Here is a 24276-nt window from a genome sequence, read left to right on the forward strand (position 1 = left end):
TCAACTTTGGTTCACTCTGAGAGGGCATGTTTAAAGGTAATGTTTTACTCAGAGACTGGTAGTGTCTGGAGTTTTCTGCCACAGATGGTGGTGGAAGCAGACACAACCGTAGCTTTTAAGAGAGATTTAGACAGACACATGAACATGCAGGGAATGCAGAGATAAGGATCTTGTGCAGGTAGATGGGATGAGTTTATTTTGTCATCATGGTCAGCAGGAACAATATGAGCCAAGGACCCTGTTTCTATGCTGTACTGTTCTATGAACTGGTATCTTGCATTGTTCTCCAGTGATTAAAGGTGATTTGCTGAGCATCCTTAAATAATCTTGATAGACAAAGAACCGTCAGTCACTCTTTTCCTGACGAAGAGTCCTGACAAAGGGTCTCGATCCGAAATGTTGACTGCTACCTTCAACGGATGCTGCCCGACCTGCTGAGTTCATCCAGCTTTTTTGTACTCTTTTTACTTCCTTCAAGGAGATAATCTACATGAAGACAGAGGAGACACAAGCCCCCAACCACTCTCCTTGTTTGGTGCTGGGATTACTGGATTGTCACACAGGCCACACTGTCAGAAACAGCCGTCAGAAATGGGAGGCGCAAGATCCAGGCAGGTCAGAACATGCCACACTGTGTGTCTCTTCAATGAACCCCACCTCAGCAACTCCTGCCAGTGCACTGCACACTGAGTGCTCAGCATTCTCATTGGTGCATGGGATCTGCTTTGTTGATCAGCTGCCATCCTGATAAATCTGATCCCATTGTGGGGTTGGATCTGGAATTCCTGAGTGTAGACCCAGTGACCGTGTGGAGCAATGATATCAGTGTATGATGGAGGGGAAGCTGTAGGTGGTGGTGTTCCCTTGCATCAAAGCCCTTGTCATAGAACACAGAATGTCTCAACATGGGAACAGGCTCTTCAGCTCACGATGTTATGCTGCACCATTTAAGCTAACGGTGCCTCACTAAACCAATTGATCTGCCTGCAAATGGTCCATAGCTCTCCATCCTCTGCAATTACAGAACCTCTTAAACTCTTCGATCATGTCTATTGCCACCACCCTTTCCGCCTTAACATTCTTCAACAGGTACAACATCACCTTTTCCTTTATCTCAAAATGCCCCAGCATATTAACATGGTCCACGCTGCTCACACTGTTCCCCAGGACTTGCCCCTTGTTGAATGGTTACAATAAGCACTCAGTTGCGACTGAGGACACAACAGTATAATCTGATCGGAGTAATTGCACCTTGAGTTTTACCCTTGTGGGCTCAGTGGATAATCCGCCCATTATCCACTCCCTCTGAGAGCAGCTGTGATATTGTCCCTGATCAGTAGTATCCTGTTTTATTAGTGGAGATCAGGGGGCTGTGAGTCACTGTCAGAGTAGCCAAGAAGAAACAGTGTAGGGGACGTGTATGTGACACACAGTGACAAGTCTGTGTGGTATTGGTGTCAAGAGTAGGTGGTGAGACTCTCCTTGTTTGGAGATGGTCACAGCCTGGTACATTAGTTACAAACATGTAACTAGTCTTTGTTTATCCCAGACATGAATGTTTTACAGCTTTTTCATCTTTTCAAATTACTTGTACTTTTTTATCTTTCTTTATGATACCCAGACTCACCTCTGTTGCCACCCTCCAACCCCCCCCACTGAGCATTCTCACCATTCCCATGCACCTGCTTATTTCCATCGAACAAATTCTCTCTCACATACACATCAACTTTCCAACTTTCCCACCCCCACCTGCAGGACAAGCAGTTTGGGGGGGGGGTACATTAACCTAACACCTAACATAGTGTGGCAGGATCACCCATGGGGAATTGACACGGTCACAGGAGAACATGCAGACTCCACACGGACAGCACCAGAGACCAGGAGTGAAGCCAGGTCACTGGTGGTGTCAGTCGGCTGCACCACTTGCAGTACAGTGCCACTGCACCACCCTGGGTCACTCTGTTACAGCAGGCATGAATTGTTTAGTTTTCATGATGAAGTGAAAGGAATCTTGTGTAATTATCAGCAAACCTCTGATATCTGACCTTATAGAGAAAGGGAGGTTATTTATGATGGAGTTGGTATTGGTTGAACTGGAAGCTCTCATGTAAGGACTTCTGCATTGATATTGTGAGGTTGTATGGATAGATTTTCAATACTCATAGTTCTAGAGAGCCAGGTCGCAGCCTGACCTATGGTGTTATCAACAAGAAACTTACTTGCATTGTTTGCGGTCCTGTAGGTTTGCCTGTATATGGCAATTACCACCCATATCCCAAACACCTGCTGATATTTTGGGGTAATTGGTCACCACAAGTTGTCTGAAGTGAAATGAATGACATAAGAATGGAGATCTGTAGAAATTGAAGTTTTTATGATTAGAAATTATAATGGAACATGTTTCCTTTCAGTCAACAGGTGGCAGAGTCTGAGAATATCACATTCTTCACACAGGAAGAGCTCAGGAAACTGAATTCTGACTATGAAACAGGTGGGGTGGAAAAAATCAAACCTCTGATAAAGCAGAAGCTAGTGGAACTGGATAACACAGAGCTTAACATTGCAGTGACGGGAGAAACAGGTACAGGAAAATCCACCTTCATCAATGCCATGAGAGGACTTCGGAGCACTGATCCGGGAGCAGCTGAAGTTGGGATCAGGGAAACAACAAAGGAGCCTACCACTTACTCACATCCCTATCTGCCCAATGTCTGCTACTGGGACCTACCAGGGATCGGATCTACAAAATTTCCAGCATGTCCTTATCTCAAGAAAATGAAATTTGAAAGATATGATTTCTTCATCATAATATCAGCTTGTCATTTCAAAGAAAATGATGCAAAACTTTTGAAAGAGATTAAATGACTTGGGAAAAATTTCTACTTTGTCTGCAGCAAGATTGATGCTGATTTTGATTCAATGAGAAAAGGCGGGAAGAAATTAATGAGGAAAAAGAACTGGAATTTATTTGGAGCGACTGTTTAAAGAATTTGAGGGAAGCTGGGATTCTAACCCCATCTGTGTTCCTGATATCCAGTTTTTAGCAGGACCAATATGATTTCAATCTGTTAAATAAAGCACTTGAAGATGATCTGCCAAATGTAAAAAAAAGTATCTTTGTCTTGGCCTATCCAAACCGAAGTGTGGAGATTGTTCAGGAGAAAAGTAAAATGCTGCAGAAACGTGTCTGGATGTTGGCAACACTTTCAGGAGCTGGGGGAGCAATCCCCATTCCTGGTTTCTTCTTTGCTTGTGATATCAGCATATTGATATTGGCAATAATCCATTTCCATAAATGTCTGTGTCTGGATGATGTCTCGCTTCAAAGACTGGCCAACATCACAAATAAACCTGTGGAAGAGCTTAAGGCTGTAGTTAAAGCTCCCCTGCTGGGGGAAATAGATAAAGATATAATTCTAAAGGTTGGTTGGGATGCTGCGGTTATTGCTGTCTCAGCTGTGGAATTTGCTCTTGACTTCATCCCTATAATTGGTTACATTTTTGGAGCAGGAACATCATTTCTCATGACCTACACAATATTGACCGATGCACAGAAGGACCTTAAAGACTGCGCAGAGAGGGTGATGAAGGTCGCATATGGCATTGATTGACTGGTCAGCAACAACATCAATACAATGAGCTCATGTCTTTCTGTGGATAAAATATTTAAGAGGCCTGTCTCTAAACCATGCTGCAATTCTACATGACGACTTTCCTCATTGTTGATTTTCTTTCTGAAACATTTCTTAACCATTTCTGAGGAACACTTGTGCCTGACCGAGGGAGTGCGACTCTGGTAAAGACATGAAACAGATGGACATAAATGACATGTGATCCTAATTTGAAGAGAAGTTGAGAAGTTATCTCCATGTGTCTGAATGATGCTCACCTGTCAATCAATAGCCTGTGTCAGACTGTTTGGACATTATAAGGTCACAGAGTATACAATATTGCTGTGTACAAACAAATGACTGTGTTTTCCCTTCTGTAAAGATCTTATAATTATATCATTAAGAGACTTTTTGAAAGGCATTTCAAAAAGTCATTAAAAATGACTCCTAACTGAAGCACAACTCACATTTAAAAGAGCAGTTGAAATCACTATATCAAAGGAAGCAGGAGAGAGACAATTGAGTTGCAGTCAGGAATGAAAGTGAATGTGAACAAAATTACAGGGTCTGAGCAGATACCAGACTGACCAATCAAACTGTGTTACTGTTGTGGCAATGGCTCACACACACCAGACTATTGCAGGCTTAAAGATGAAACTTGCAGAAAATACAACAAAGTAGGTCACAAAGCATGTCCGTCAGACAAAAATAAATAGACTGCAGAGAAAAGAGAAAGATAAAAAGTCAACATGCAGTTTCAAAAAGAGCATAATCTGCATGCTGTTGATGAAATATCCAATAATGCTGAGAGTGATACAGGACTGTGTAGCCTAGAGATTTACAATGTGAAAGGTAACAAGAGATGAGCAATAGGACTACACCAGAAATGAATGACAAATTAATTAAAATGGATTTGGACAATGGCTTGGTTGTTTCAGTCATTCCACAAAATGAGTTTCAATTGCATTTTAAACTGAACTGAAGCCTGCAATATCCAATTAAGAACTCACACTGGAAAAAAGATATCTTCAGTGGGAGTGACATTTGTAACTGACATGCAACAACCAACAAGCCATATTGGGCTTGCAAGTGGTAAACACAAGAGGGCCAGCATTGTGGGGATCTGAGTGGCTGAGACAACTTCAACATGACTGGAGAAAAATCCACCATTTGCATGCCATGTACTCTGCCATCGAGTCAACTGAAAATGAATTAAGAAAGCTACTGGTTGATGCCACTGCAGTGTTCAAGGATGGCATTGGAAAACTCAAACATATCAAGGGCAAAATAGTGTTCAATGAAAATGTCATACCCCAGTGTTACAAAGCCTTTCCAGTTCCTTGTACAACCTTTGATAAATATTCGAGTGAGCTAGATCGGCTGGAAACGAAATAATTATTTTCAAGGTTGACTGGAGCCCATGGATATCAGCAGCGGTTCCAGCAGCCGAGAAGAATAGGTCTGGCATGATCTGTGGAGATTTTAAGGATACCCTTACCCAGTCCTGAAAATAGATCAATGCTCTCTGCCCAGGATAGGGGATATCTTTGCAAGTCTTTCTGGAGAGAAGCATTTCAGCTGTGGACTGAGCTGAGGCTGACCAACAGATGGTGACGTTTGACACTGGACTCACACATTAAGATCCATCTCATCCAGTGAAGCATCTCTGTGATGCCTCACCTACCGATGTAGGTGCAGGTATGTCAAATGTTGTGAATGATGGATGTGATCACCCCATAGCCTTTGCATCATGTTCCCTGACCGCTGCAGAGTAAAATAATGCACAGACTGACAGAGAGGCATTGAGACTGGTTTGGGGTGTAAAACAGTACAACCACTACCTGGTGGACTGAAAAGGCAGGGATCTGGACCAGAAACGAGCATCCATCCACAGAAAGGTATCCCACAAACAGCAGCAGCACAAATACAAAGATCTGCTCTGTTTTTTTGAGGACACAACTACAAGATTGAACAGAAGGAGAACAGAAAGACAATCAGCAGGAAGACCTGAAACGGACCCAACCACTGAATACTCTACAGATAGAGAAGACGAGGAAATGGGGGTGTGGTATATTCTACCTCATGCAGAATCCCCAAGAATTGCTGAAGAGATTCCTGACTCAGATGTAGTGGGGGAACTAGCAGTGGACAGGAGGACACGATGCCAGACGGTGACGAGAAACTGGGCTCCAATGTAATTGAGGATGACGCTGAGCTCAGTCAGGTGACAAGGGGACCTAAGTTGCCAAAGGGCACGTGTAATGGACAGGGGGATATATCCCTAAGTTGATAGGAAAGGTCCCAGGGATATACCTGAGGCTGAAGATGAGATAAGAAGATCTCAGAGAGTCAGGAAACACCCAGATATGCCGGCATATGATGCACGAGGGAAACAGAGTGTTTCAACTATCTCCACAGTAAGAAATGTTACTGCCATTTACAAATGGGTTGAGGGTCCTGAAATCACAAAATTCATTTGAATACTGTGTGATTACTAATGGTTTGCTAAATTTCAAATTCATCAGGGCAAGACTATTTCTGTTGTGGGGAGAATGTAATGCTCTGTTTAAGATTTTTACTGCTAATACTGTAGGGTATTTCATTTACTTGCATTCTGTAGAAGCAGTGTGTCCTGATATAGCATGTTTGGGTTTCAGGCTAAAGATAATGGGCTACGATGTTCACCTGAGGAATGCTGTGTCAGCTAATCTGGATGGTGGAATTGAGTTAATGTTCTAGAGTAAGCTGGGCGGAGAGAGGTTTGTGGTCTTTTTGGTGGGAGATGTAGAGAGGAGAAGATCAGGAAAGACGGCCCTAGGTTTCGATCCTACAGGAAGACACGATTGCAAGGAGTGCTTTGCGTGTCAAAGGAATCCAAGATGGGAAGTGCTTTCTTTTCAAATCTTTTTATTATTATTATTATTATTATTATTATTATTATTATTATTATTATTATCCAAAATACAAGTGTACATCAAAGTACGTAACACTTACAATGTCTCAAAAGAGAATAAAAACAATATTAAGGATTGAAAAAATGGTGACACAAAAAAAGAGAAGAAAAGAAAAAAACCCTACTGAAGCACGAAAAAAAGTGAGGGAAAAAACCATTAGGTGTTCAACCCCGGAGCCGTGCGTCATACTAAAAGCTTCTAAAGATAAACATCAAACCGCCAGCAAACAAAAATCATACCAAAATTTACAATTAGATCGCGGAGAAAATCTGTCAATTAACTCAAATGGTAATAACGAGCAAATGAACCCCATCTTTTCTCAAAATCAAACATAGGTTCGAAGGTTTGACTTCTAATTTTCTCCAAACTAAGACATAACATCACTTGAAAGAACCATTGTGACAGAGTGGGAGCCAACATATCCTTCCACTTCAACAAAATGGCCGTCCTAGCTATCAATGTAACAAACACAATAACATGTTGGTCAGACAAAGAGATACCAGGAATACTTTGAGGTATTATTCCAAAGAGCACAGTTAATTCGTTAGGTTGTAAATTAATCTTAAGTGCTTTAGAAATTGAAGAAAAAACTGACTTCCAAAACTGTTCCAATATAAAACAAGACCAAAATGTGTGTTAGTGTACCATTTCAGTTTTACATCTATCACAATAACTATCAACATTAGGAAAGATTTTAGACAATCTCTCCTTCGTCAAATAATAACGATGTACAATTTTAAATTGAATCAATGAATGGCTAGCACAAATCCAGGAAGAGTTAACCAACTTCAAGATCCGCATCCAGTCCTACAATATAAAAGTCAAATTAAGTTCCTTTTCCCAATCTTGTTTAATCTTAAAGAAAAGGCGCTTATCCCATTGTAATAATAAATTATAGATTCTTCCAATGGAACCCTTCATTAAAGGGTTCATACTCATAATAGCATCTAACAGGTCGGCCTCTAATATGCAAGGAAAATTACTTAAATATTTTTGTAAGAAATGTCGAACTTTAAGGTATTGTAGGAAGTGTGAATATGAAAGAGAATATTTATCAACTAATTGTTCAAAAGACATCAGTCCATCTTCTTTAAATAGATCCAAAAAAGAATTAATACCTTTATTTTTCCAAAATAAAAAGGATCATTCAAAGAAAGCTTAAAAAATAGTTTTGATAAATTAAACTACAAAGTTTATATTTTTTAAGATTAAAACAATTATGGAGCTGGAGCCAAATTTGTAAAGAATGCTTAATCACAGGGTATAAATTTAAATTAGCAACTTTAGCTAATTGTATAGGTAGAGCAGCTCCCAATAGTGAGGTTAAATAAAACTGTCTCACAGCTTTCAATTCCAAATCTACCCAAACTGGCCGCTCGTTCTTATCAACCCAGTATAACCAAAGGGACATATATCGCACATTAACAGCCCAGTAATCCATTCTTAAATTAGGCAAAGCAAGACCTTCGTCCTTTTTCAACTTTTGCAAGTGACATTTACAAATTCTTGGTCTTTTATCATTCCAAGTAAAAGATGAGATAATAGAATCAATTCGATCAAAAACCTTCTTAGTCAAAAAAAAGGGATATTCTGAAATAAATACAAAAATTTTGGTAAAATCATCATTTTAACTATGTGGATACAGCCAGCAAGTGAAAGCGTAAGTGGGTTCCATCTGCTAAATAAATACTTCATAGAATCTACCAAGGGAACAAAATTAGCTTTATAAAGATCCTTATATTTTTTGGTGATTATAACACCCAGATATCTAAAGGAATCCATAACTTTGAAAGGAGTAGTATCATATATAGAAACAAATTCATTTAAAGGAAACAGTTTATTTTTATTAAAATTAATTTTATATCCTGAAAAATCTCCAGATTCATTGAATAATTTTAGCAAGGCAGGAATAGATTCCTCAGGATTAGATATATAACCCAGTAAATCAGCATATATAATATATAAATCAGCATAAAGAGAAATCGTATGAATGGTATCTTTCACAAGAATCCCATCAATATCTTTAGCTTCACCAAGGGCAATAGCAAGGGGTTCTAATATTAAAATAAATAGCAAAGGAATTAATGGACAACCCTGTTTTGATGTCATGGCCTGGTCCGTGAAGCCGCATTCCGGCTCACGGTCCAATCCGTGGACTCCAGACTCCAGGTCGTCCGGTGTTCCCTTGTCTCAGTTGGGCTTAATCGTAGGCACCTGATTCTCGTCTTGGGGGCCGGGAATATAAGTGGTCCTGGGTTCAAGGCTGGGGGCTGATTCGTCTTGTCAGTATCCTGTCCTTGTCTCTGTGGGGTTTGTCTTGTCAGTATCATGTCCTTGCCTCTGTGTGAGTTTGTCCCATCGGTATCCTATCCTTGCCTCCATGGGGTAAATCAGGCTGTCTTTGCTGTTACCCTATGGTGGGATCTGTCCCTCCTGGTCCTTGCCTGTGTTGGGTAAGCCAGGCTGTCATTGCCCTTACCCTGAGACTGGACTGTTCCCTTCCTTCCCTCCGAAGTCCTCCCTGCAACCTGTGCCTGGAGCCTTGCCCTGCAACCTGTGTCTGGGGCCTCGCCTAGCCTCTGCCTGGAGCCTTGCCTTGCCTCGCCTGGAGCCTTGCCTCTGCCTGGAGCCTTGCCTTGCCTGTGTCTGGAGACTCGCCTTGCCTGTGTTTGGAACAAGACTCGCCTTGTTTGGAACTGTGTCTGTGTCCATGCCTTCACTAGGTAGGTCCGGCCATTTTGCCGCTACCTAGCCTTGGGAACTGTCTCGTTGTGTTCAGCATTCTGTGTAATGAGTCCCAGCCCTATGTCCTGTATCCAAGGAGGGGTCCCAGCTCGGTGTTCCATATTCCTGTTCTCCCTCGACCAGGGCTCTGTGTTCTCGTCTTGTAGATATGCCAAGCCCAGCCCAGGAGTACCTTGCCCAGCCTGGTGCTGGGATTCCCTCAGCCAGTGCTGTGGTTCCCTTGTCCTGTCCAGGAGTCTCACATCCAGTCCTGTACCTCTCCTCATCCTGTAGCCACATCTTGTCCTCGCCTAGTTCTAGAGTCTGAGCCCAAGTCAAGACCCAGGTTCTGGGTCCTTGTCCAGTCTCTGGCTCGGAGTCCAAGCTCAGGCTCCTAGCTCCCAGTTCCATGTCCCGGTTCCGCTATCCTCGTCAAGTCCTAGCCCAGGCCCGGAATTCTTGTCACATCCGGGGCCTTTGTCATGTCCAGCATCCATTCTTCCTCACTTCCCTTGCTTCCTTCTCATGCCTAGTCCTGTTCCTGGTTGTTCAGTGTCTGTGTCTTGCTTTTGGTTCCATTCCCAACGCCCCCCCCATGACACTTGTTCCCCATAAAAGCTGAAAAAAAGGGGATCTACAATTATTAGTAACAACAGTAGCAATAGGAGTTTTATTTATCATTCTAATCCAATTATTAAAATTAACACCAAAGCCAAATTTCTCTAAAACATTAAATAAGTATTTCCATTCGACTTGATCAACCGCTTTTTCAGCATCCAAAGAGACGATGCATTGTAGAGTTTTAAAAGAAGATGTATATATAATAGTAAATAATCTCCAAACATTTGAAAAGGAATAACGACCCTTTATAAATCCTGTTTGATCTTGAAAAATAATTTTACCCAAAATATTTTCCAGCCGTATGCCCATTTCCAAGATGGCGGTGTGACGCAGCTTGCAGCGGCCACTCCGGAGCTGATTATCTGTTATTTGTGAAGTGGGGTGCCGTGCATAATCATAATCCATTGAAAATGGACGTGGGAGCACGGAGGAACATCGGGAAATCTCCAGGAAGACCTTCTTCATTGCTGCTGCTGCTGTGAGGTCTGGGACTCTGCTGGGAAGAATAGGCTCCCAGTCCTCGGGGTCGCATTGCCGATGGCCGTTGGTGGGGTCTTAATACGATCGGCAGAGGATGGTGCTCGGAGAAGCTGTGCTGGAGGGGATGGTCGTCGGCTCGGAGGTTCGACGGACTCGGAGTCCGCTGTGGTCAGGTCGCTTTCGGTGTGTGCTGCGTCTGTGAGGCTGAGTTGGGTGGCGCCGTGGAAGTCCATAGCGGGGGTATTCCCTTCTGCCACCGGTGTGGGATGGCGAGTCTGTCGGGACCCTGGGGACTTTCTGGAAATTGTGTGGTGATTTCTTTTGAACTTATAGTCCTTTAACATCTTTGGACTATTTTTACTGTGTCCATGGTCTGTTCTTTTATCAATTATGCTATTGCTTGCACTGCTGTAACTATGTGGTTTTGTGCAGGTCTTGTAGCTTTAGTTTTTGGTCTTGTTTGTCTGGTGGGATTGGAGCTCCTTTCCGGGGAATGCACTAAGACGGTAGCGCGATATTAATATGCAGCATCCTCTCCGGACTCTGGATTGGGGATTGCCAAATGTTATGTGGATTTTCTGGTGTAGTCTGTTTTGTCATATGCTTTTGTGATATCATTCTGGAGGAACGTTGTCTCATTTTTTAACTGCATTGCATTTGTGGTTTCTAAATGACAATAAACTGAATCTGAACCGATTGGCCATTATCTTTGACAAAATCTGAGGTTCAACATTCAATAACGAAATAGGTCTATATGAGGCACAATCAGTAGGATCTTTATCCTTTTTAAGAATTAAAGAAATAGAAGCCTCATAAAAAGTAGAGGGTAAATCACCTTTCACAAAAGAGTCCCTAAAGATTTCCAACATACCTATATGGAAAAAGCAATTTTCCAAATCTTTTTATAGAATTCTACAGGATAGCCATCAAGTCTAAGGGCCTTACCAGACTGCATTGAAAAAAGAGCTTTATGAATTTCGGCTTCAGTAATTTGAGCATCAACAGTTTTTTGATCCTCAACAGAAATTTGAGGAAAAGCAATTTTTTGTTTTAAAAAAAAGCAGCATTCATTTTAGAAGAATCCACTGGAAATTGAGATTTATAAAGTTCAGTATAAAAATCTTGAAAAATCTTATTAATTTCTTCATATTCCCAAGCCAGGATGCCATCTTTCCAACGGATTTTCAAAATTTGCCTTTTGGCTCTGGCAGCTTTTTTAAAATTGAGATGCAAGCAGTTTGTTATTTTTATCTCCAAACATATAAAATTGACTTTTTAGCTTAAGCAAGTAACCTTCAATAGGATGAGTTAATAATAAATTATATTGTGATTGAAGTTCCCCCCTTTGTTTAAATAAGTCAATATTAGGGCAAATCACATAAATATTACCTGAATCTTTAATTGGTTTTGAAATCTTATCTAATTCTACTTGAGTCTGTTTTTTAAGCTTAGCTGAATAAGAAATTATCTGACCACTTAGAAATGCTTTAAATGTATCCCATATGATTAATTTAGACATACCCTCTGTATCATTAAAAAAATACTTTTATCTGGGTTTCAATAAAACTAACAAAGGCAGAATTTTGCAATAATGTTTGGGATAAGCGCCAAGGTGGGCGGGTAAGGATGACATCATCGAATTTGAAAGACAGACTCAAAGGCGCATGATCAAATATAGCAAAAGCATCATCTTCACAATTCTTAACACTAGGCAAGAGGCGAGGGTCAACTATAATATAATCGATCCTCGAATATTTTCTATAAATATGTGAGAAAAAAGAATATTCTGTTATCAGGGTGTAAATATCTCCAAAGTTCAATCAATCCAAAATTGGTCAAAAAGGAATTAATAAGTGATGCAGAGTGATTTGGAAGTCGCTGATTGGTTGAGTTCTTGTCAATCAAGGGATTTAAACAACAGTTAAAATCCCCACCTATTATCAACATATATTCATTTAAAGCAGGCAATAGAGCAAATACATTTTTTTAAATCATCTAAGTTAGGACCATACAAATTGACCAAAACAACTTTTCTATTACAAATTACTCCTTTAACAATTAAAAATCTACCATTAAAATCTGACTTAATATCCTCTTGAAGGAACAAAATATTGGATTTAATAAAAAATAGACACCCCTTTAGTTTTTTACTTTGAGAGGTAGAGTGAAATTGCAAATCATTCCACGATCCAAAAAATCTGTCTTGATCTCCCACTCTGATATACGTCTCTTGGGCAAAAATTATATCAGGCTGGAATCGATTAATTATTTTAAAAGTCTTTTTTCGTTCGATAGAATGATTAGAACTACGTACATTCCAACTTATTACATTTATCCGTTTAAATACCATGCTATAATTTTATTCTACTTTACACTTGCACAGAGCAGATACCAATACGGGATGATCAAAAATGGCGGCAATGAAGAATACAACCGCATAAGAAACACGCATGCTCTGGAACCACTCAGTGGGAAAAAACCCCTAACTCTAACCCCATCCCCCTCCCCCCACAGCTCAGAAAAAAGCAAGCACCCTATGATAGAAAATGAAGCTTAGACTGCTCTGTCCAAAGAAAATTTAAAAAGGTTCTCTACCCCGCCCCCAGTTAAATTAAAAAAAAATGAAATCCACTGACCTTACAAGAGAAACGAGAAAGTCTTAACAGGGAAAAGTGTTTACATTCCAGCATCTACAAACTATCCCAAGTTTATATTTAATCTTTTTTAAACAAGAGAAAACCAAGCAATTATTATCTATTAAAAAGAAAAACCAGTGCCATCTTAAATTTAACATTAGATCCCCTAAAAAACTTTAAATTCAGTTATAAGATGCTATAATATTCTATTACATAAAAAACATACTAATATATTAAAAAAAATTAAAGATAAACAGTTATTAAGATCTAAAATATATTACATAGAGAAACCAAGCATAGCATTTAGTAACAAATCAACACCATTTTTTTAAAAGCTAAAAAAAAGCAAGAAGAAACGTTAATAGCACTTTCAACCCAACTAAATTTTCAAAACTACCAACAAATAATATTACACGAATAATTGAAACCTCCGCTAAGTACATCTAAAAAAAGAAAATAACTCCATTAGTAGGAAAAACTACCAGTTAGTTAATTAAGAAAGAAACAAAAAAAAGCATCAAACCAGATATTAGATTAAAGGAGTAAGTCCTCTTATCTTCTTTTCTCAGTTGAATGTCCAAATAACCATTTAAACAGTCATAGTTGAGCTATGAATCTTCTTTCCAAAACAAACCGATGATATACAATAAGGAACAAGTCCCCTGATATTCATAAATCGGCCTTCATAAATCTTCTTACAGAAATGTTAATGCAGATAACCAAACAACCTTCCAGACCGTTCAATCTGCAGTTACAGCAGGTATGGTTTGAACAAACGCCAGTGCCACTTTGGGATCAAAAAATATATGAGGAGAAGAATTAGGAGGAAAAACTTTCATTCTTGTTGGGTGATGCAAGGAAGGAAGTTCTACCAGTGATTGGTGAGGAGAATACAGCGTGATGAGTAATGGGCATGCCCAGCTTTTGGACAATATGAACTCCAAAGATGTGCACATTTAGACTAGTTTCATTGTAAGGCGCTCTTTTATTTTTTCTTCTTGTTTTCCTCTAAATAACTGGCTAATGAAGCTGAAGTTAGAAAATATGCTTTTTTATAATTGCTTGTGGTGTACGATATGTTACTTCCTGTCAAAGGATGGGTATTATTTACATAGCACTCACTCATATTGGTGTTATGTTAATCAAAACATACCAACTTTCCTATTTGGTTGGACCTAAATCGTGTTGACCCTAGACGTTTATGGTTTAAGAAAGGTGGCCTACTCACTGCTGAGTCTAGCTGATGTTAGCAGAGCTGGCTAACGAGCCAAGATTCCCAGTGAACCCAGTGAGGGGGATTCAGCTGGAAGGCAGTTCAAGGAACTTCAGGAAAGTTGCAAGAATTCTGCTTCTGTGAGTATGAAGAACCAGAATCAACTTTGTATGCATTGCAATTATTGGATGAACATTAAGTGTAATGGTAAATAAAAAGACCAAAGCCCAGCTGGGTGAATGGAAGGCCAAAGTGAAAAGAGTCAGTGAGATACAAAACAGAGGATTCATCAGATGATGTTGTGAATGAGGAAATCAAGAGGAGAGGTCAGATCATAAAGAGACCAACAGAAGGATTAATAAGAGAATACTCTAGTGATCAAAGTGGACCCTCTCAAGATCAAGATGCACAAACTACAAGAATAAAAAGGAAAAAGAAGAAAGGTGTTCAGAGTTGTCAGAACCACCTCCTGCAGTCTCAGAGTCAACTCCTACAACCACCACGGAGGAGGCCACAGAACCAGAGATTTTTTTCACAGCCTCAATTCTCACCTGCCAAACAGAGTGACCTCCCTACTCAGGAAAAATATTATCCTACAAGGCTAAGAAATCCTCCACAATGATTAAATCTTTAGGCCTGAATGGGACAATTTGAAATGTGGATATCAGTATTGTGGTTGTATTATATGGTATACATGTATATCATTGAGATGCATTCGATGTTGAGTTGGAGTTTGTAGCTAAGCAGGGAGGAGTGTTGGGTACTTAATATTTCAGCAATATTTGAGTAACGCAACTGCATTGTTTGATTAAGCAGTCTTTGTTGTTTATGTAACCTTCAGGCTCACCCAGCTCCTGTTCGTCACTCTAGGGAATCAGCCTTCGGCCCTGCCAAAATGGGTAATCACGTCTGTGTGGATGCTGTGTAATGTACCTCCAATTACAAACCCACAATGCAAAAATGCCATTAAATGATAGAACTTTATGAATCTTAATCTAAATATAGGTTTAGTAATGAAAATAAACAAAAACAAAAAGGGCCCAAATCAAGTCAAAATCACGTTGGAGCTCACGTAGTCAATCGTCCACCATCAGTCTGCTTTGAGCGTTGCCGACCTTCGGACCCTCAGATCCCAGTCCACTCCGTCCGGTGGTCTACCAGCTCCCTCCACACGCGTCTTCCCTCTTCATCTCTCCTCAACAAATGACCATGAAAAACCTGGCTCCCAGATACACAAGGAAAAACAGATTTTCCCTCATTGGCCAACTCTTGAATTCCAATGCCCCATTATCTCTAGCCATAACCCCAACATTGTTGCTACAGAGAAATCATTACCTCAGCAGTGAACATTAAAGAGAAGCCATTACATTAGCCTTAGCAGTGAAACATTACCAAGAAGCCACTACATTTATAAACTTAAGCAGGGAGGAGTGTTCTGTACTTAATATTTCAGCAACATTTGAGTAATGTAGCGGCATTGTTTGATTAAGCAATCTTTGTTGTTATAAATTTCATTTTGGTTTTATGTAAAAATATGTGAACTGTGTACATCATGATGCTACCAGGTGATACGTGCACACCTCACTTAAAGTAAACACAGGCTGGACTCACCATTTGGACTCCCATGTCTTTCTGTTAATTAGTTTAATGTTTGGAGTTACAAAACATACCCAGAGCATCCAGAAGGATGCTCCAGAGCTGGTGTAAGATGTTAAAGATTAGCTTTATTTGTCACAGGGACATAGAAATCAGATCAACAAGGATTGTGATGGGTCAGCCCACCATGCTTCAATGCAAACATAGCATGCCCACAACTCACTAACTGTTTGGAAAGGGGAGGAAACTGGGGCACCCAGAGGAAATCCATGTGATCACAGGGAGAATGTACAACCTCCTCACAGACAGCGGTGGGATTCAAACTCCAATCTGTGATCACTGGCTCTGTAAAGTGACCGCGATAACCAATACATTAACTTGCCTTCCACATATCACTCATTCAGGCTACTGACCCCACATGCATCAAATCAGCAAACAACATCCCTGTACAAGGAACTCTGCACCTTCAGCACATAAAGACGACTGCCCCCTGGCTCTGACGCCAATGATCGGGAAGTGCTTTGAATGGAAAGTCATGACACTTATCAAAGACTCCATTCCTGCCACACTGGACACTCTCCAATATGCTTACCAACAGAACCACCCTACAACAGATGCCATAAAATCTGTCATGCACCTGGCCCTGACACACTGAGAAAACAAGGACACTTTTGACAGAATGCTGTTTCTGGATTTCAGTTCAATATTCAACACTCTTGTCTCACAAACCTTGCAGAACAAACTCCTGCTCCTCAGTCTAAATACCCCACTGTGCAAGTGGGATTTGGACTGGCAAAAGAACAAACATCACACAGTCAGGATGCACAAATGATCCTCCCTCCCCATTTTCCTCAACACGGATGCCCCCAGGCTGTGTGCTGAGCCCATTGCTGTTCACTCTGCTCACATGTGGCTGCATGGCCAAACACCCGAGTAACCACGTGTCAAGTTTGCTGATGGCACGAGAGTGGAGGGGTTTAACAATGTCACCAGAAATGATGAACTGCCCTACCAGCAGAGATGGAGAGATTGAGGGCTAGTGCCAGGCAAATATCCTCTTCCACAATGCCTACAAGACAAAGGGAATGGTTATCGATTTCAAGAGAACTTGGACCACTCACATCCCTCTTTACATCAGTGCCAAAGCTGTAGAAACTGTGAGAAGTTTCAAACTCCCATGGTGTAGAACTTGATCCAACTCTCATGGTCCCTGAGCACATCCTACACAGTAGGAAAGCTCACTAACACCTCTGCTTTCTGATTTGGCTGAAGAGAGCTGGTCTATGCACATCAGCATTCATGTTATTCCACAGATGCAGAGTAGAGAGCATCCTAACAAACTGCATCACTGCCTCACTGCTCCGAGTGGCCTCACCATTGTCTACCGACCTGTAACATAGTTTCCCAACTCCTGTACCCATTACCCTGACTAATGAAGTCCAGCATGCCAAATGCTTTCTTCACTACCCTCTCCTTCTGTGACACTGGTTTCAGTGAACTATGCACTTATAATCCTAGTTCCCTCAGCTCCATAACACATCTCAGGTCCTCCCATTTACTATATAAATCATATCATTGTTTGATCTCCCAAAATGCCATACCTCATTGTTCCCTGGGTTGAAAGCCATTTGCTAATCCTCAGCTCACATACACACCTGATCAGGATCTCCCTGTAATTTTTCATAACCTTCTCCACTTTCTACAAAGTCACAGATTTCCCCATCATCCATAAACGTTCAAACCATGCCTTGACCATTCACATCGAAATTATTTATCTGTATTACCAACTCCTGTGGAACACCGCCAGACAAAGGCTCAAGTCTGAGAAACGAGCCTTGACCGTCACTTCCTGTTTTCCAAACCTGAGCCAAATACGAATCCAATGCAATCTCCCCATGGCTCCTATGCAATCTAATATTCTACGTGAGCATGCCACTTGGGACCTTGTTGAAAGCCTTGCTAAAGTCGTGTCCATCTAGACAACATCCCTGTCTTACTGACATTTAGTCTTTTGATTATCTCCTCAAAGAGCAAAGCCATGCTGACTGTCTCAAATCAGAACCTCTCTCTTGTGCATCAGAATCTCCTCCAGAAATTTCCTCACCATTGATTTCAGACTCAGAGGCCTGTAATTTCCTGCTTTGTTTCTGCCTCTCTTTTAAAACATTGGTACCACATTAACCACTTGCTAGACCACTGGAACCTCATCGATAGACAAAGATTAAATAAAAATCTCTGCAAGTGTTTCTCGATTTTTTTCTCCAGTTTTCAATAAGATCTGATAATGCACACAGTCTGGCCCTGGGATTTATCCATGCCAATGCACATTGTAGCCTGCAATAACTTGCCCCTGCTAATTTCTCCATTTCATTAGCATCCATAGTTTTCTCCGCAGTAAAACCTGAGGAGAAATATTCAATAAATATCTCATCTATTTCCTTCAGTTCAACTCGTTCTTCTGAGCAAAAGTGCTGTCCAACATCAGGAACTCTGCTGTACTCATTGTCGTTTATTACTGATTGAATGATTTTAATGACAATGAGGTAAACTGGTTTGGCAAATTTGCAAATGACACCAAGACTGAGGGTGTAGTGCACAGTGAGGAAGGCTATCAAAACTTGCATCACAACCTTGTCCATTTAGGAGAGTGGGCTGAAGAAATGGCAGATAAACATTAGTGCAGACGAGTGTGAGGTGTTGCAATTGGGAGGACAAATCGGGGAAAACTTACACTCTGAATGTTGGGCCTCTCAGGTGAGTGGTAGAACCAAATTGGTGAGGTTGAGTTTAGAGTATTGTGGGCATTCTCATCAGCGACCTGCAGGAAAGGTATCAATAAGCTTAAAAGAGTGCAGAGAAAATTTACAAGAACGTTGCTGTGATCAGAAGGCCTAAGTTATAAGAATAGGTTAAATAGTTTTGGACTTTATTCCCTGGAATGCAGGAGAATGAGTGGATCTTATATATCTATGCACAATTACACGGAGCATGGATAGGTTGAATGCATACATGCTTTTTCTCCTTGGCAACTAGGAGTTAATAGGTTTAGAGTGAAAGGTGAAATGCTGAAGGGGAATTGGAGTGGTAAATACACTCAGTCCATAGCTTGAGTGAGCAACAAGCTGGCAGCAGATGTGGTAGATGCAAAAACAATTGAAAGATATAAAATAAGTTTGCATAGGTACCTGGATGGAGTGAGTTTGGAGAGGCAATAATATCCGAGTGGGAAGGTTTGCAAGTGCTATTCAGGTGGGCGGGGCAGTTGGTGGGTGAGGTTTAAACTTGGGTGACAGGTGAATGGAAACCCGAGTGCCAGAACAGATAGTGGAGAGTTTGTGCAGACAGAGGTTGTTAAGACCTCAGACAAAGTCAGGAATCAAAAGGTTGTGCATGGTGGAACTGATGTTCAGAGCTGCACGTATTTCAATGCAAGAAGTACTTTAGGAACGACGTAAGAGCTCAAGGAATGCATCAACGTATGGATTTATCAGAGGGCAGCCATTGGTCAGAACTGGTTGCGAAAGGGGCAGGACTGGCAGCTTGGTATTCTAGGGTTCTGGTGTTTTAGTCATGGCAGAGTGGGAGGGATGAAAGGGGGCTTATTAGTCAGAGAAAATGTCACTGCAGTGCTTAGTCAGGATGGAATACAGAACTCACCCCACAAAGCTTTATGGGTGGAACTATGGAACAATGGACTACATTAATGGGACTGTAATGGGCACCTGGACCCATTGCAATTTTCCTATTGCCACAATAGGTCAACGGCATTTGCAATCTCAATGGCTCTTCACGTGGCCTTAGATCACCTGGACAACACAAACACCAATGTCAGGATGCTGTTCATTTACTGTGGCTTTGCATTTAATACCATCATTCCTATAACCCTGATTGAGAAGTTACAGAACCTGGGCATCTGCACCTCCCCCTGAAATTGGATCCTTGACTTCCAAAATGGAAGACTACCATTTGTGCGGATTGATGATAACATCTTTTCCTCACTGACGATCAACACTGTTGCATCTCAGGGGTGTTTGCTTAGCTCACTGCTCTACTCTCTCTATACCCATGATGGTGTAGCTAGGCATAGCTCAAATACCATCTATAAATTTGCAGATGATACAACCATTGTTGGTAGATTCTCAGATGAAGACGAGAGGGAGTACAGGAGTGAGATATGCCAACTAGTGGAGTGGTGTCCGGCAACAACCTTCCACTCAACAGCAGTAGGACTGAAGAGCTGATTGTGGACCTCAGGAATGGTAAGACAAAGGAACACATACCAATCCTCACAGAAGAATCGTAAGTGGAGAAAGTGAGCAGTTTCAAGTACCTGGGTGTCATCATCTCTGAGGACCTAACCTTGTCCCAACATATCGATGCAGTTATAAAGAAGGCAAAACAGCAACTATACTTCACTAGGAGTTTGAAGAGATTTGGTATGTTCACAAGTACACTCAAAAAGCATGTTTTAGATGTGCCGTGCAGAGCATTCTGACAGGCTGCATCATCGTTTGTTATTGAGGGGCTGCTACACAGGACCAAAAGAAGCTGCATAGGTTTGTAAATTTAGTTGGCTACATCTTGGGTACTAGCCTACAAAGTACCCAGGACATCTTTAAGGAGCGGTGTCTCAGAAAGGCAGCATCCATTATTAAGGACCTTCAGCACCTAGGGCATGCCCTTTTAGACAATAGACAATAGGTGCAGGAGTAGGCCATTCAGCCCTTCGAGCCAGCACCGCCATTCAATGTGATCATGGCTGATCATCCACAGTCAGTACCCCATTCCTGTCTTCTCCCCATATCCCTTAACTCTGCTATCTTTAAGAGTTCTATCTAACTCTTTCTTGAAAGCATCTAGAGAATTGGCCTCCACTGCCTTCTGAGGCAGAACATTCCATAGATCCACAACTCTCTGGGTGAAAAAGTTTTTCCTCAACTCTGTTCTAAATGGCCTTCCCCTTATTCTGAAACTGTGGCCTCAGGCCCTGGACTCCCCCAAAATCCGGAACATGTTTCCTGCCTCTAGTGTGTCCAAACCCTTAATAATCTTATATGTTTCATTCAGATCCCTTCTCATCCTTCTAAATTCCAGTGTATACAAGCCCAGTCGCTCCAATCTTTCAACATATGACAGTCCCACCATCCCGGGAATTAACCTCGTGAACCTACTCTGCACTCCCTCAATAGCAAGAATGTCCTTCCTCAAATCTGGAGACCAAAACTGAACACAATACCCCAGGTGTGGTCTTACCAGGGCCTTGTACAACTGCAGAAGGATCTCTTTGCTCCTATACTCAACTCCTCTTGTTATGAAGGCCAACATGCCATTAGCTTTCTTCACTGCCTGGTGTACCTGCATGCTCACTTTCAGTGACTGATGTACAAGGACACCTAGATCTCGTTGTACTTCCCCTTTTCCTAACTTGACGCTATTCAAATAGTAACCTGCCTTCCTGTTCTTGCCACCAAAGTGAATAACCTCATATTTATCCACATTAAACTTCATCTGCCATGCATCTGCCCACTCACCCAACCTGTCCAAGTCACCCTGCATTCTCCTAACATTCTCCTCATATTTCACACTGCCACCCAATTTTGTGTCATCTGCATATTTGCTAATGTTACTTTTAATCCCTTCATCTAAATCAATGTATATTGTAAATAGCTGCGGTCCCAGCACCGAGCCTTGTGGTACCCCACTAGTCACTACCTGCCATTCTGAAAAGGACTCGTTAATCCCTACACTTTGTTTCCTGTCTGCCAACCAATTTTCTATCCATGTCAGCACCCTATCCCCAATACCATGTGCTCTAATTTTGCCCACTAATCTCCTATGTGGGACCTTATCAAAGGCTTTCTGAAAGTCCAGGTACACCACATTCACCGGCTCTCCCTGGTCCATTTTCATAGTTACATCCTCAAAAAATTCCAGAAGATTAGTCAAGCATGATTTTCCCTTTGTAAATCCATGTTGACTCGGACCGATCCTGTACTGCTATCCAAATGTGCCACTATGTCATCTTTTACTCCAACATCTTCCCCACCACTGATATCATGCTAACAGGTCTATAAGTCCCTGTTTTCTCTCTCCCTTCTTTCTTAAAAAGTGGGATAACATTAGCTACCCTCCAATCCTCAGGAACTGATCCTGAATCTATAGTATATTGGAAAATGATTACCAATGCATCCACGATTTCTAGAGCCACCTCCTTAAGTACCCTGGGATGCAGACCATCAGGGTATTTATCAGCCTTCAGTCCCATCAGTCTACCCAATACCGTTTTCTGCCTAATGTGAATATCCTTCAGTTCCTCCGTTACCCTAGGTCCTCTGGCCACTATTACATCTGGGAGATTGTCTGTGTCTTCCCTAGTGAAGACAGATCCAAAGTACCTGTTCAACTCGTCTGCCATTTCCTTGTTCCCCATAATAAATTCACTCGTTTCTGCCTTCAAGGGCCCAACTTTGGTCTTAACTAATTTTTTCCTCTTTACGTACCTAAAGAAGCTTTTACTATCCTCCTTTATATTCTTGTTAGCTTACCTTCGTACCTCATCTTTTCTTCCCGTATTGCCTTTTTAGTTATCTTCTGTTGTTCTTTAAAAGTTTCACAATCCTCTAGCTTCCTGTTCATCTTTGCTATGTTATACTTCTTCTCTTTTATTTTTAAATTGTCTTTGACTTCCTTTGTTAGCCACAGTCGTCCCCTTCTCCCCTAAGGATCTTTCTTCCTCTTTTGGATGAACTGATCCTGCACCTTCTATATTATTCCCAGAAATACCTGCCATTGTTTTCTCACTGTTACCATCAGGTAGGAGGTATAGAAGCCTGAAGGCACACACTCAGCGATTCAGGAACAGCTTCTTCCTTTCTGCCATCCTATTCCTAAATGGACATTGAGCCCATGAACACTCCCTCACTTTTTAATATAATTTCTGCTTTTTGCACAATTTTTAATCTATTCAATAAATGTGTACCAGAATTAATTTACTTAGTTTATTATTTTTTTTCTTCTTCTCTTATATTATGAATTGCATTGAACTGCGACTGCTGGTTCACAAATTTCATGACACATGCCAAAGATAATAAACCTGATTCTGATTATAGACCGTTCAACAGCACATTGGATTTAGAGGAACAAATTTGTAGAGGAAACAGACTGTTGTAAGAAACATAAGGCTATTAAAGTAGGTGATTTTAACTTTTCCCATATTGACTGGGACTCCTAGACTGTAAAATAATTAGATGTGATAGATTTTGTCAAATATGTTCAGCAAATTTTTCTTAATCAGCACACAAAAGTTCAAATGAGAGAGTTTGTGATACTTGATCTGTTCTCCTGTGAGGGAATGAGAGAATGCAGCTGAGAGAATTTTGTGTTGGGGAGCATTTTGCATCTAGTGATTTTAATGCCATTAGTTTCAGAGTAGATATAGAAGAAGATAGGTCTGGTCTAAACTGGAGAGAGAGAGCAATTTTAATGGTATTAGAAAAGATATGGCAGTTGTGGATCTGGAAAGGCTATTTTCTGGCAAAGTACACTTGGTAGGTGGGGGACTTGTAAATGTGAAGTTTTGAGAGTACAAAGCTTGTCTGTGGGAATAAAGGGTAAAGATAACAGATTTAGAGAACCTTTGTTTTCAGCAGATATTAAGGGAATCCGAAGGGACTCTACAGATCTGTTAAGAGAAAAAGGATTGCAAGGGACAAAATCGGTCATCTGGAAGATCAGAATAGTAATCTATGCATGGAACAAAAAGAGATGGCTGAGGTCTTAAATGGAATTTTGTACATCTGGATAGGTACATGGATGGCAGGGTTATGGAGGTCCATGTACAAGTCATTGGGAGTAGGCAAGTTAAATGGTTCAGCATGTACAAAGTGGGCTGAAGGGCCTATTTCTGTGCTGTACTACTATGTGCTATGCCACTGTGACATGAGATGTACAAGATGATAAGAGGCAGACATTGAGTGCACGGCAAGTGTAGAAATTCAGTGAAGCAAATGGTGTGATGTTTTGGCCATGTAGTTTCCAAGTGACCAAGGCTAGGAATTAATTATCCATGGTACTCAAAGAAGAGATGGTCAAAATAGGAAAATAAAGGCTGGCCACATTTGTTTGAATGGCTGGGGGAATGACCCTATAGACTCAGGACTCAGGATAGGTAAAGTATGAGTGGAATGTTCAGAGGTTCAAAGGTACATTTTCTTGTCAAACTATGAATGTACAATACAACTCTGATATTTGGCTTCTCTAGATAGTCATGAAATACAGAAGAGCAGACATCAACAACCCGGCACAAAAAAGAAAAAGAAATCAAACTCGCGAACCATAAAATGTCACACCCTCCTCTACAGAAAAAAATCAGTGACATGACCATCAACTCCCCCACCTCCTCCTCAACAGAAAAAACAGTGACAATAGCAACACATCTCTGC

General features: G+C 41.0%; 1 pseudogene; it reads left to right on the forward strand.

The window, feature by feature from the left end:
• The first annotated feature begins 591 nt into the window (after positions 1-591).
• LOC140734088 (interferon-inducible GTPase 5-like) lies at positions 592-3611 on the forward strand (annotated as a pseudogene).
• The last annotated feature ends 20665 nt before the right edge of the window (positions 3612-24276 follow it).

Source organism: Hemitrygon akajei, chromosome 10 (genome assembly GCF_048418815.1).
Source record: "Hemitrygon akajei chromosome 10, sHemAka1.3, whole genome shotgun sequence".
Taxonomy (NCBI): domain Eukaryota; kingdom Metazoa; phylum Chordata; class Chondrichthyes; order Myliobatiformes; family Dasyatidae; genus Hemitrygon; species Hemitrygon akajei.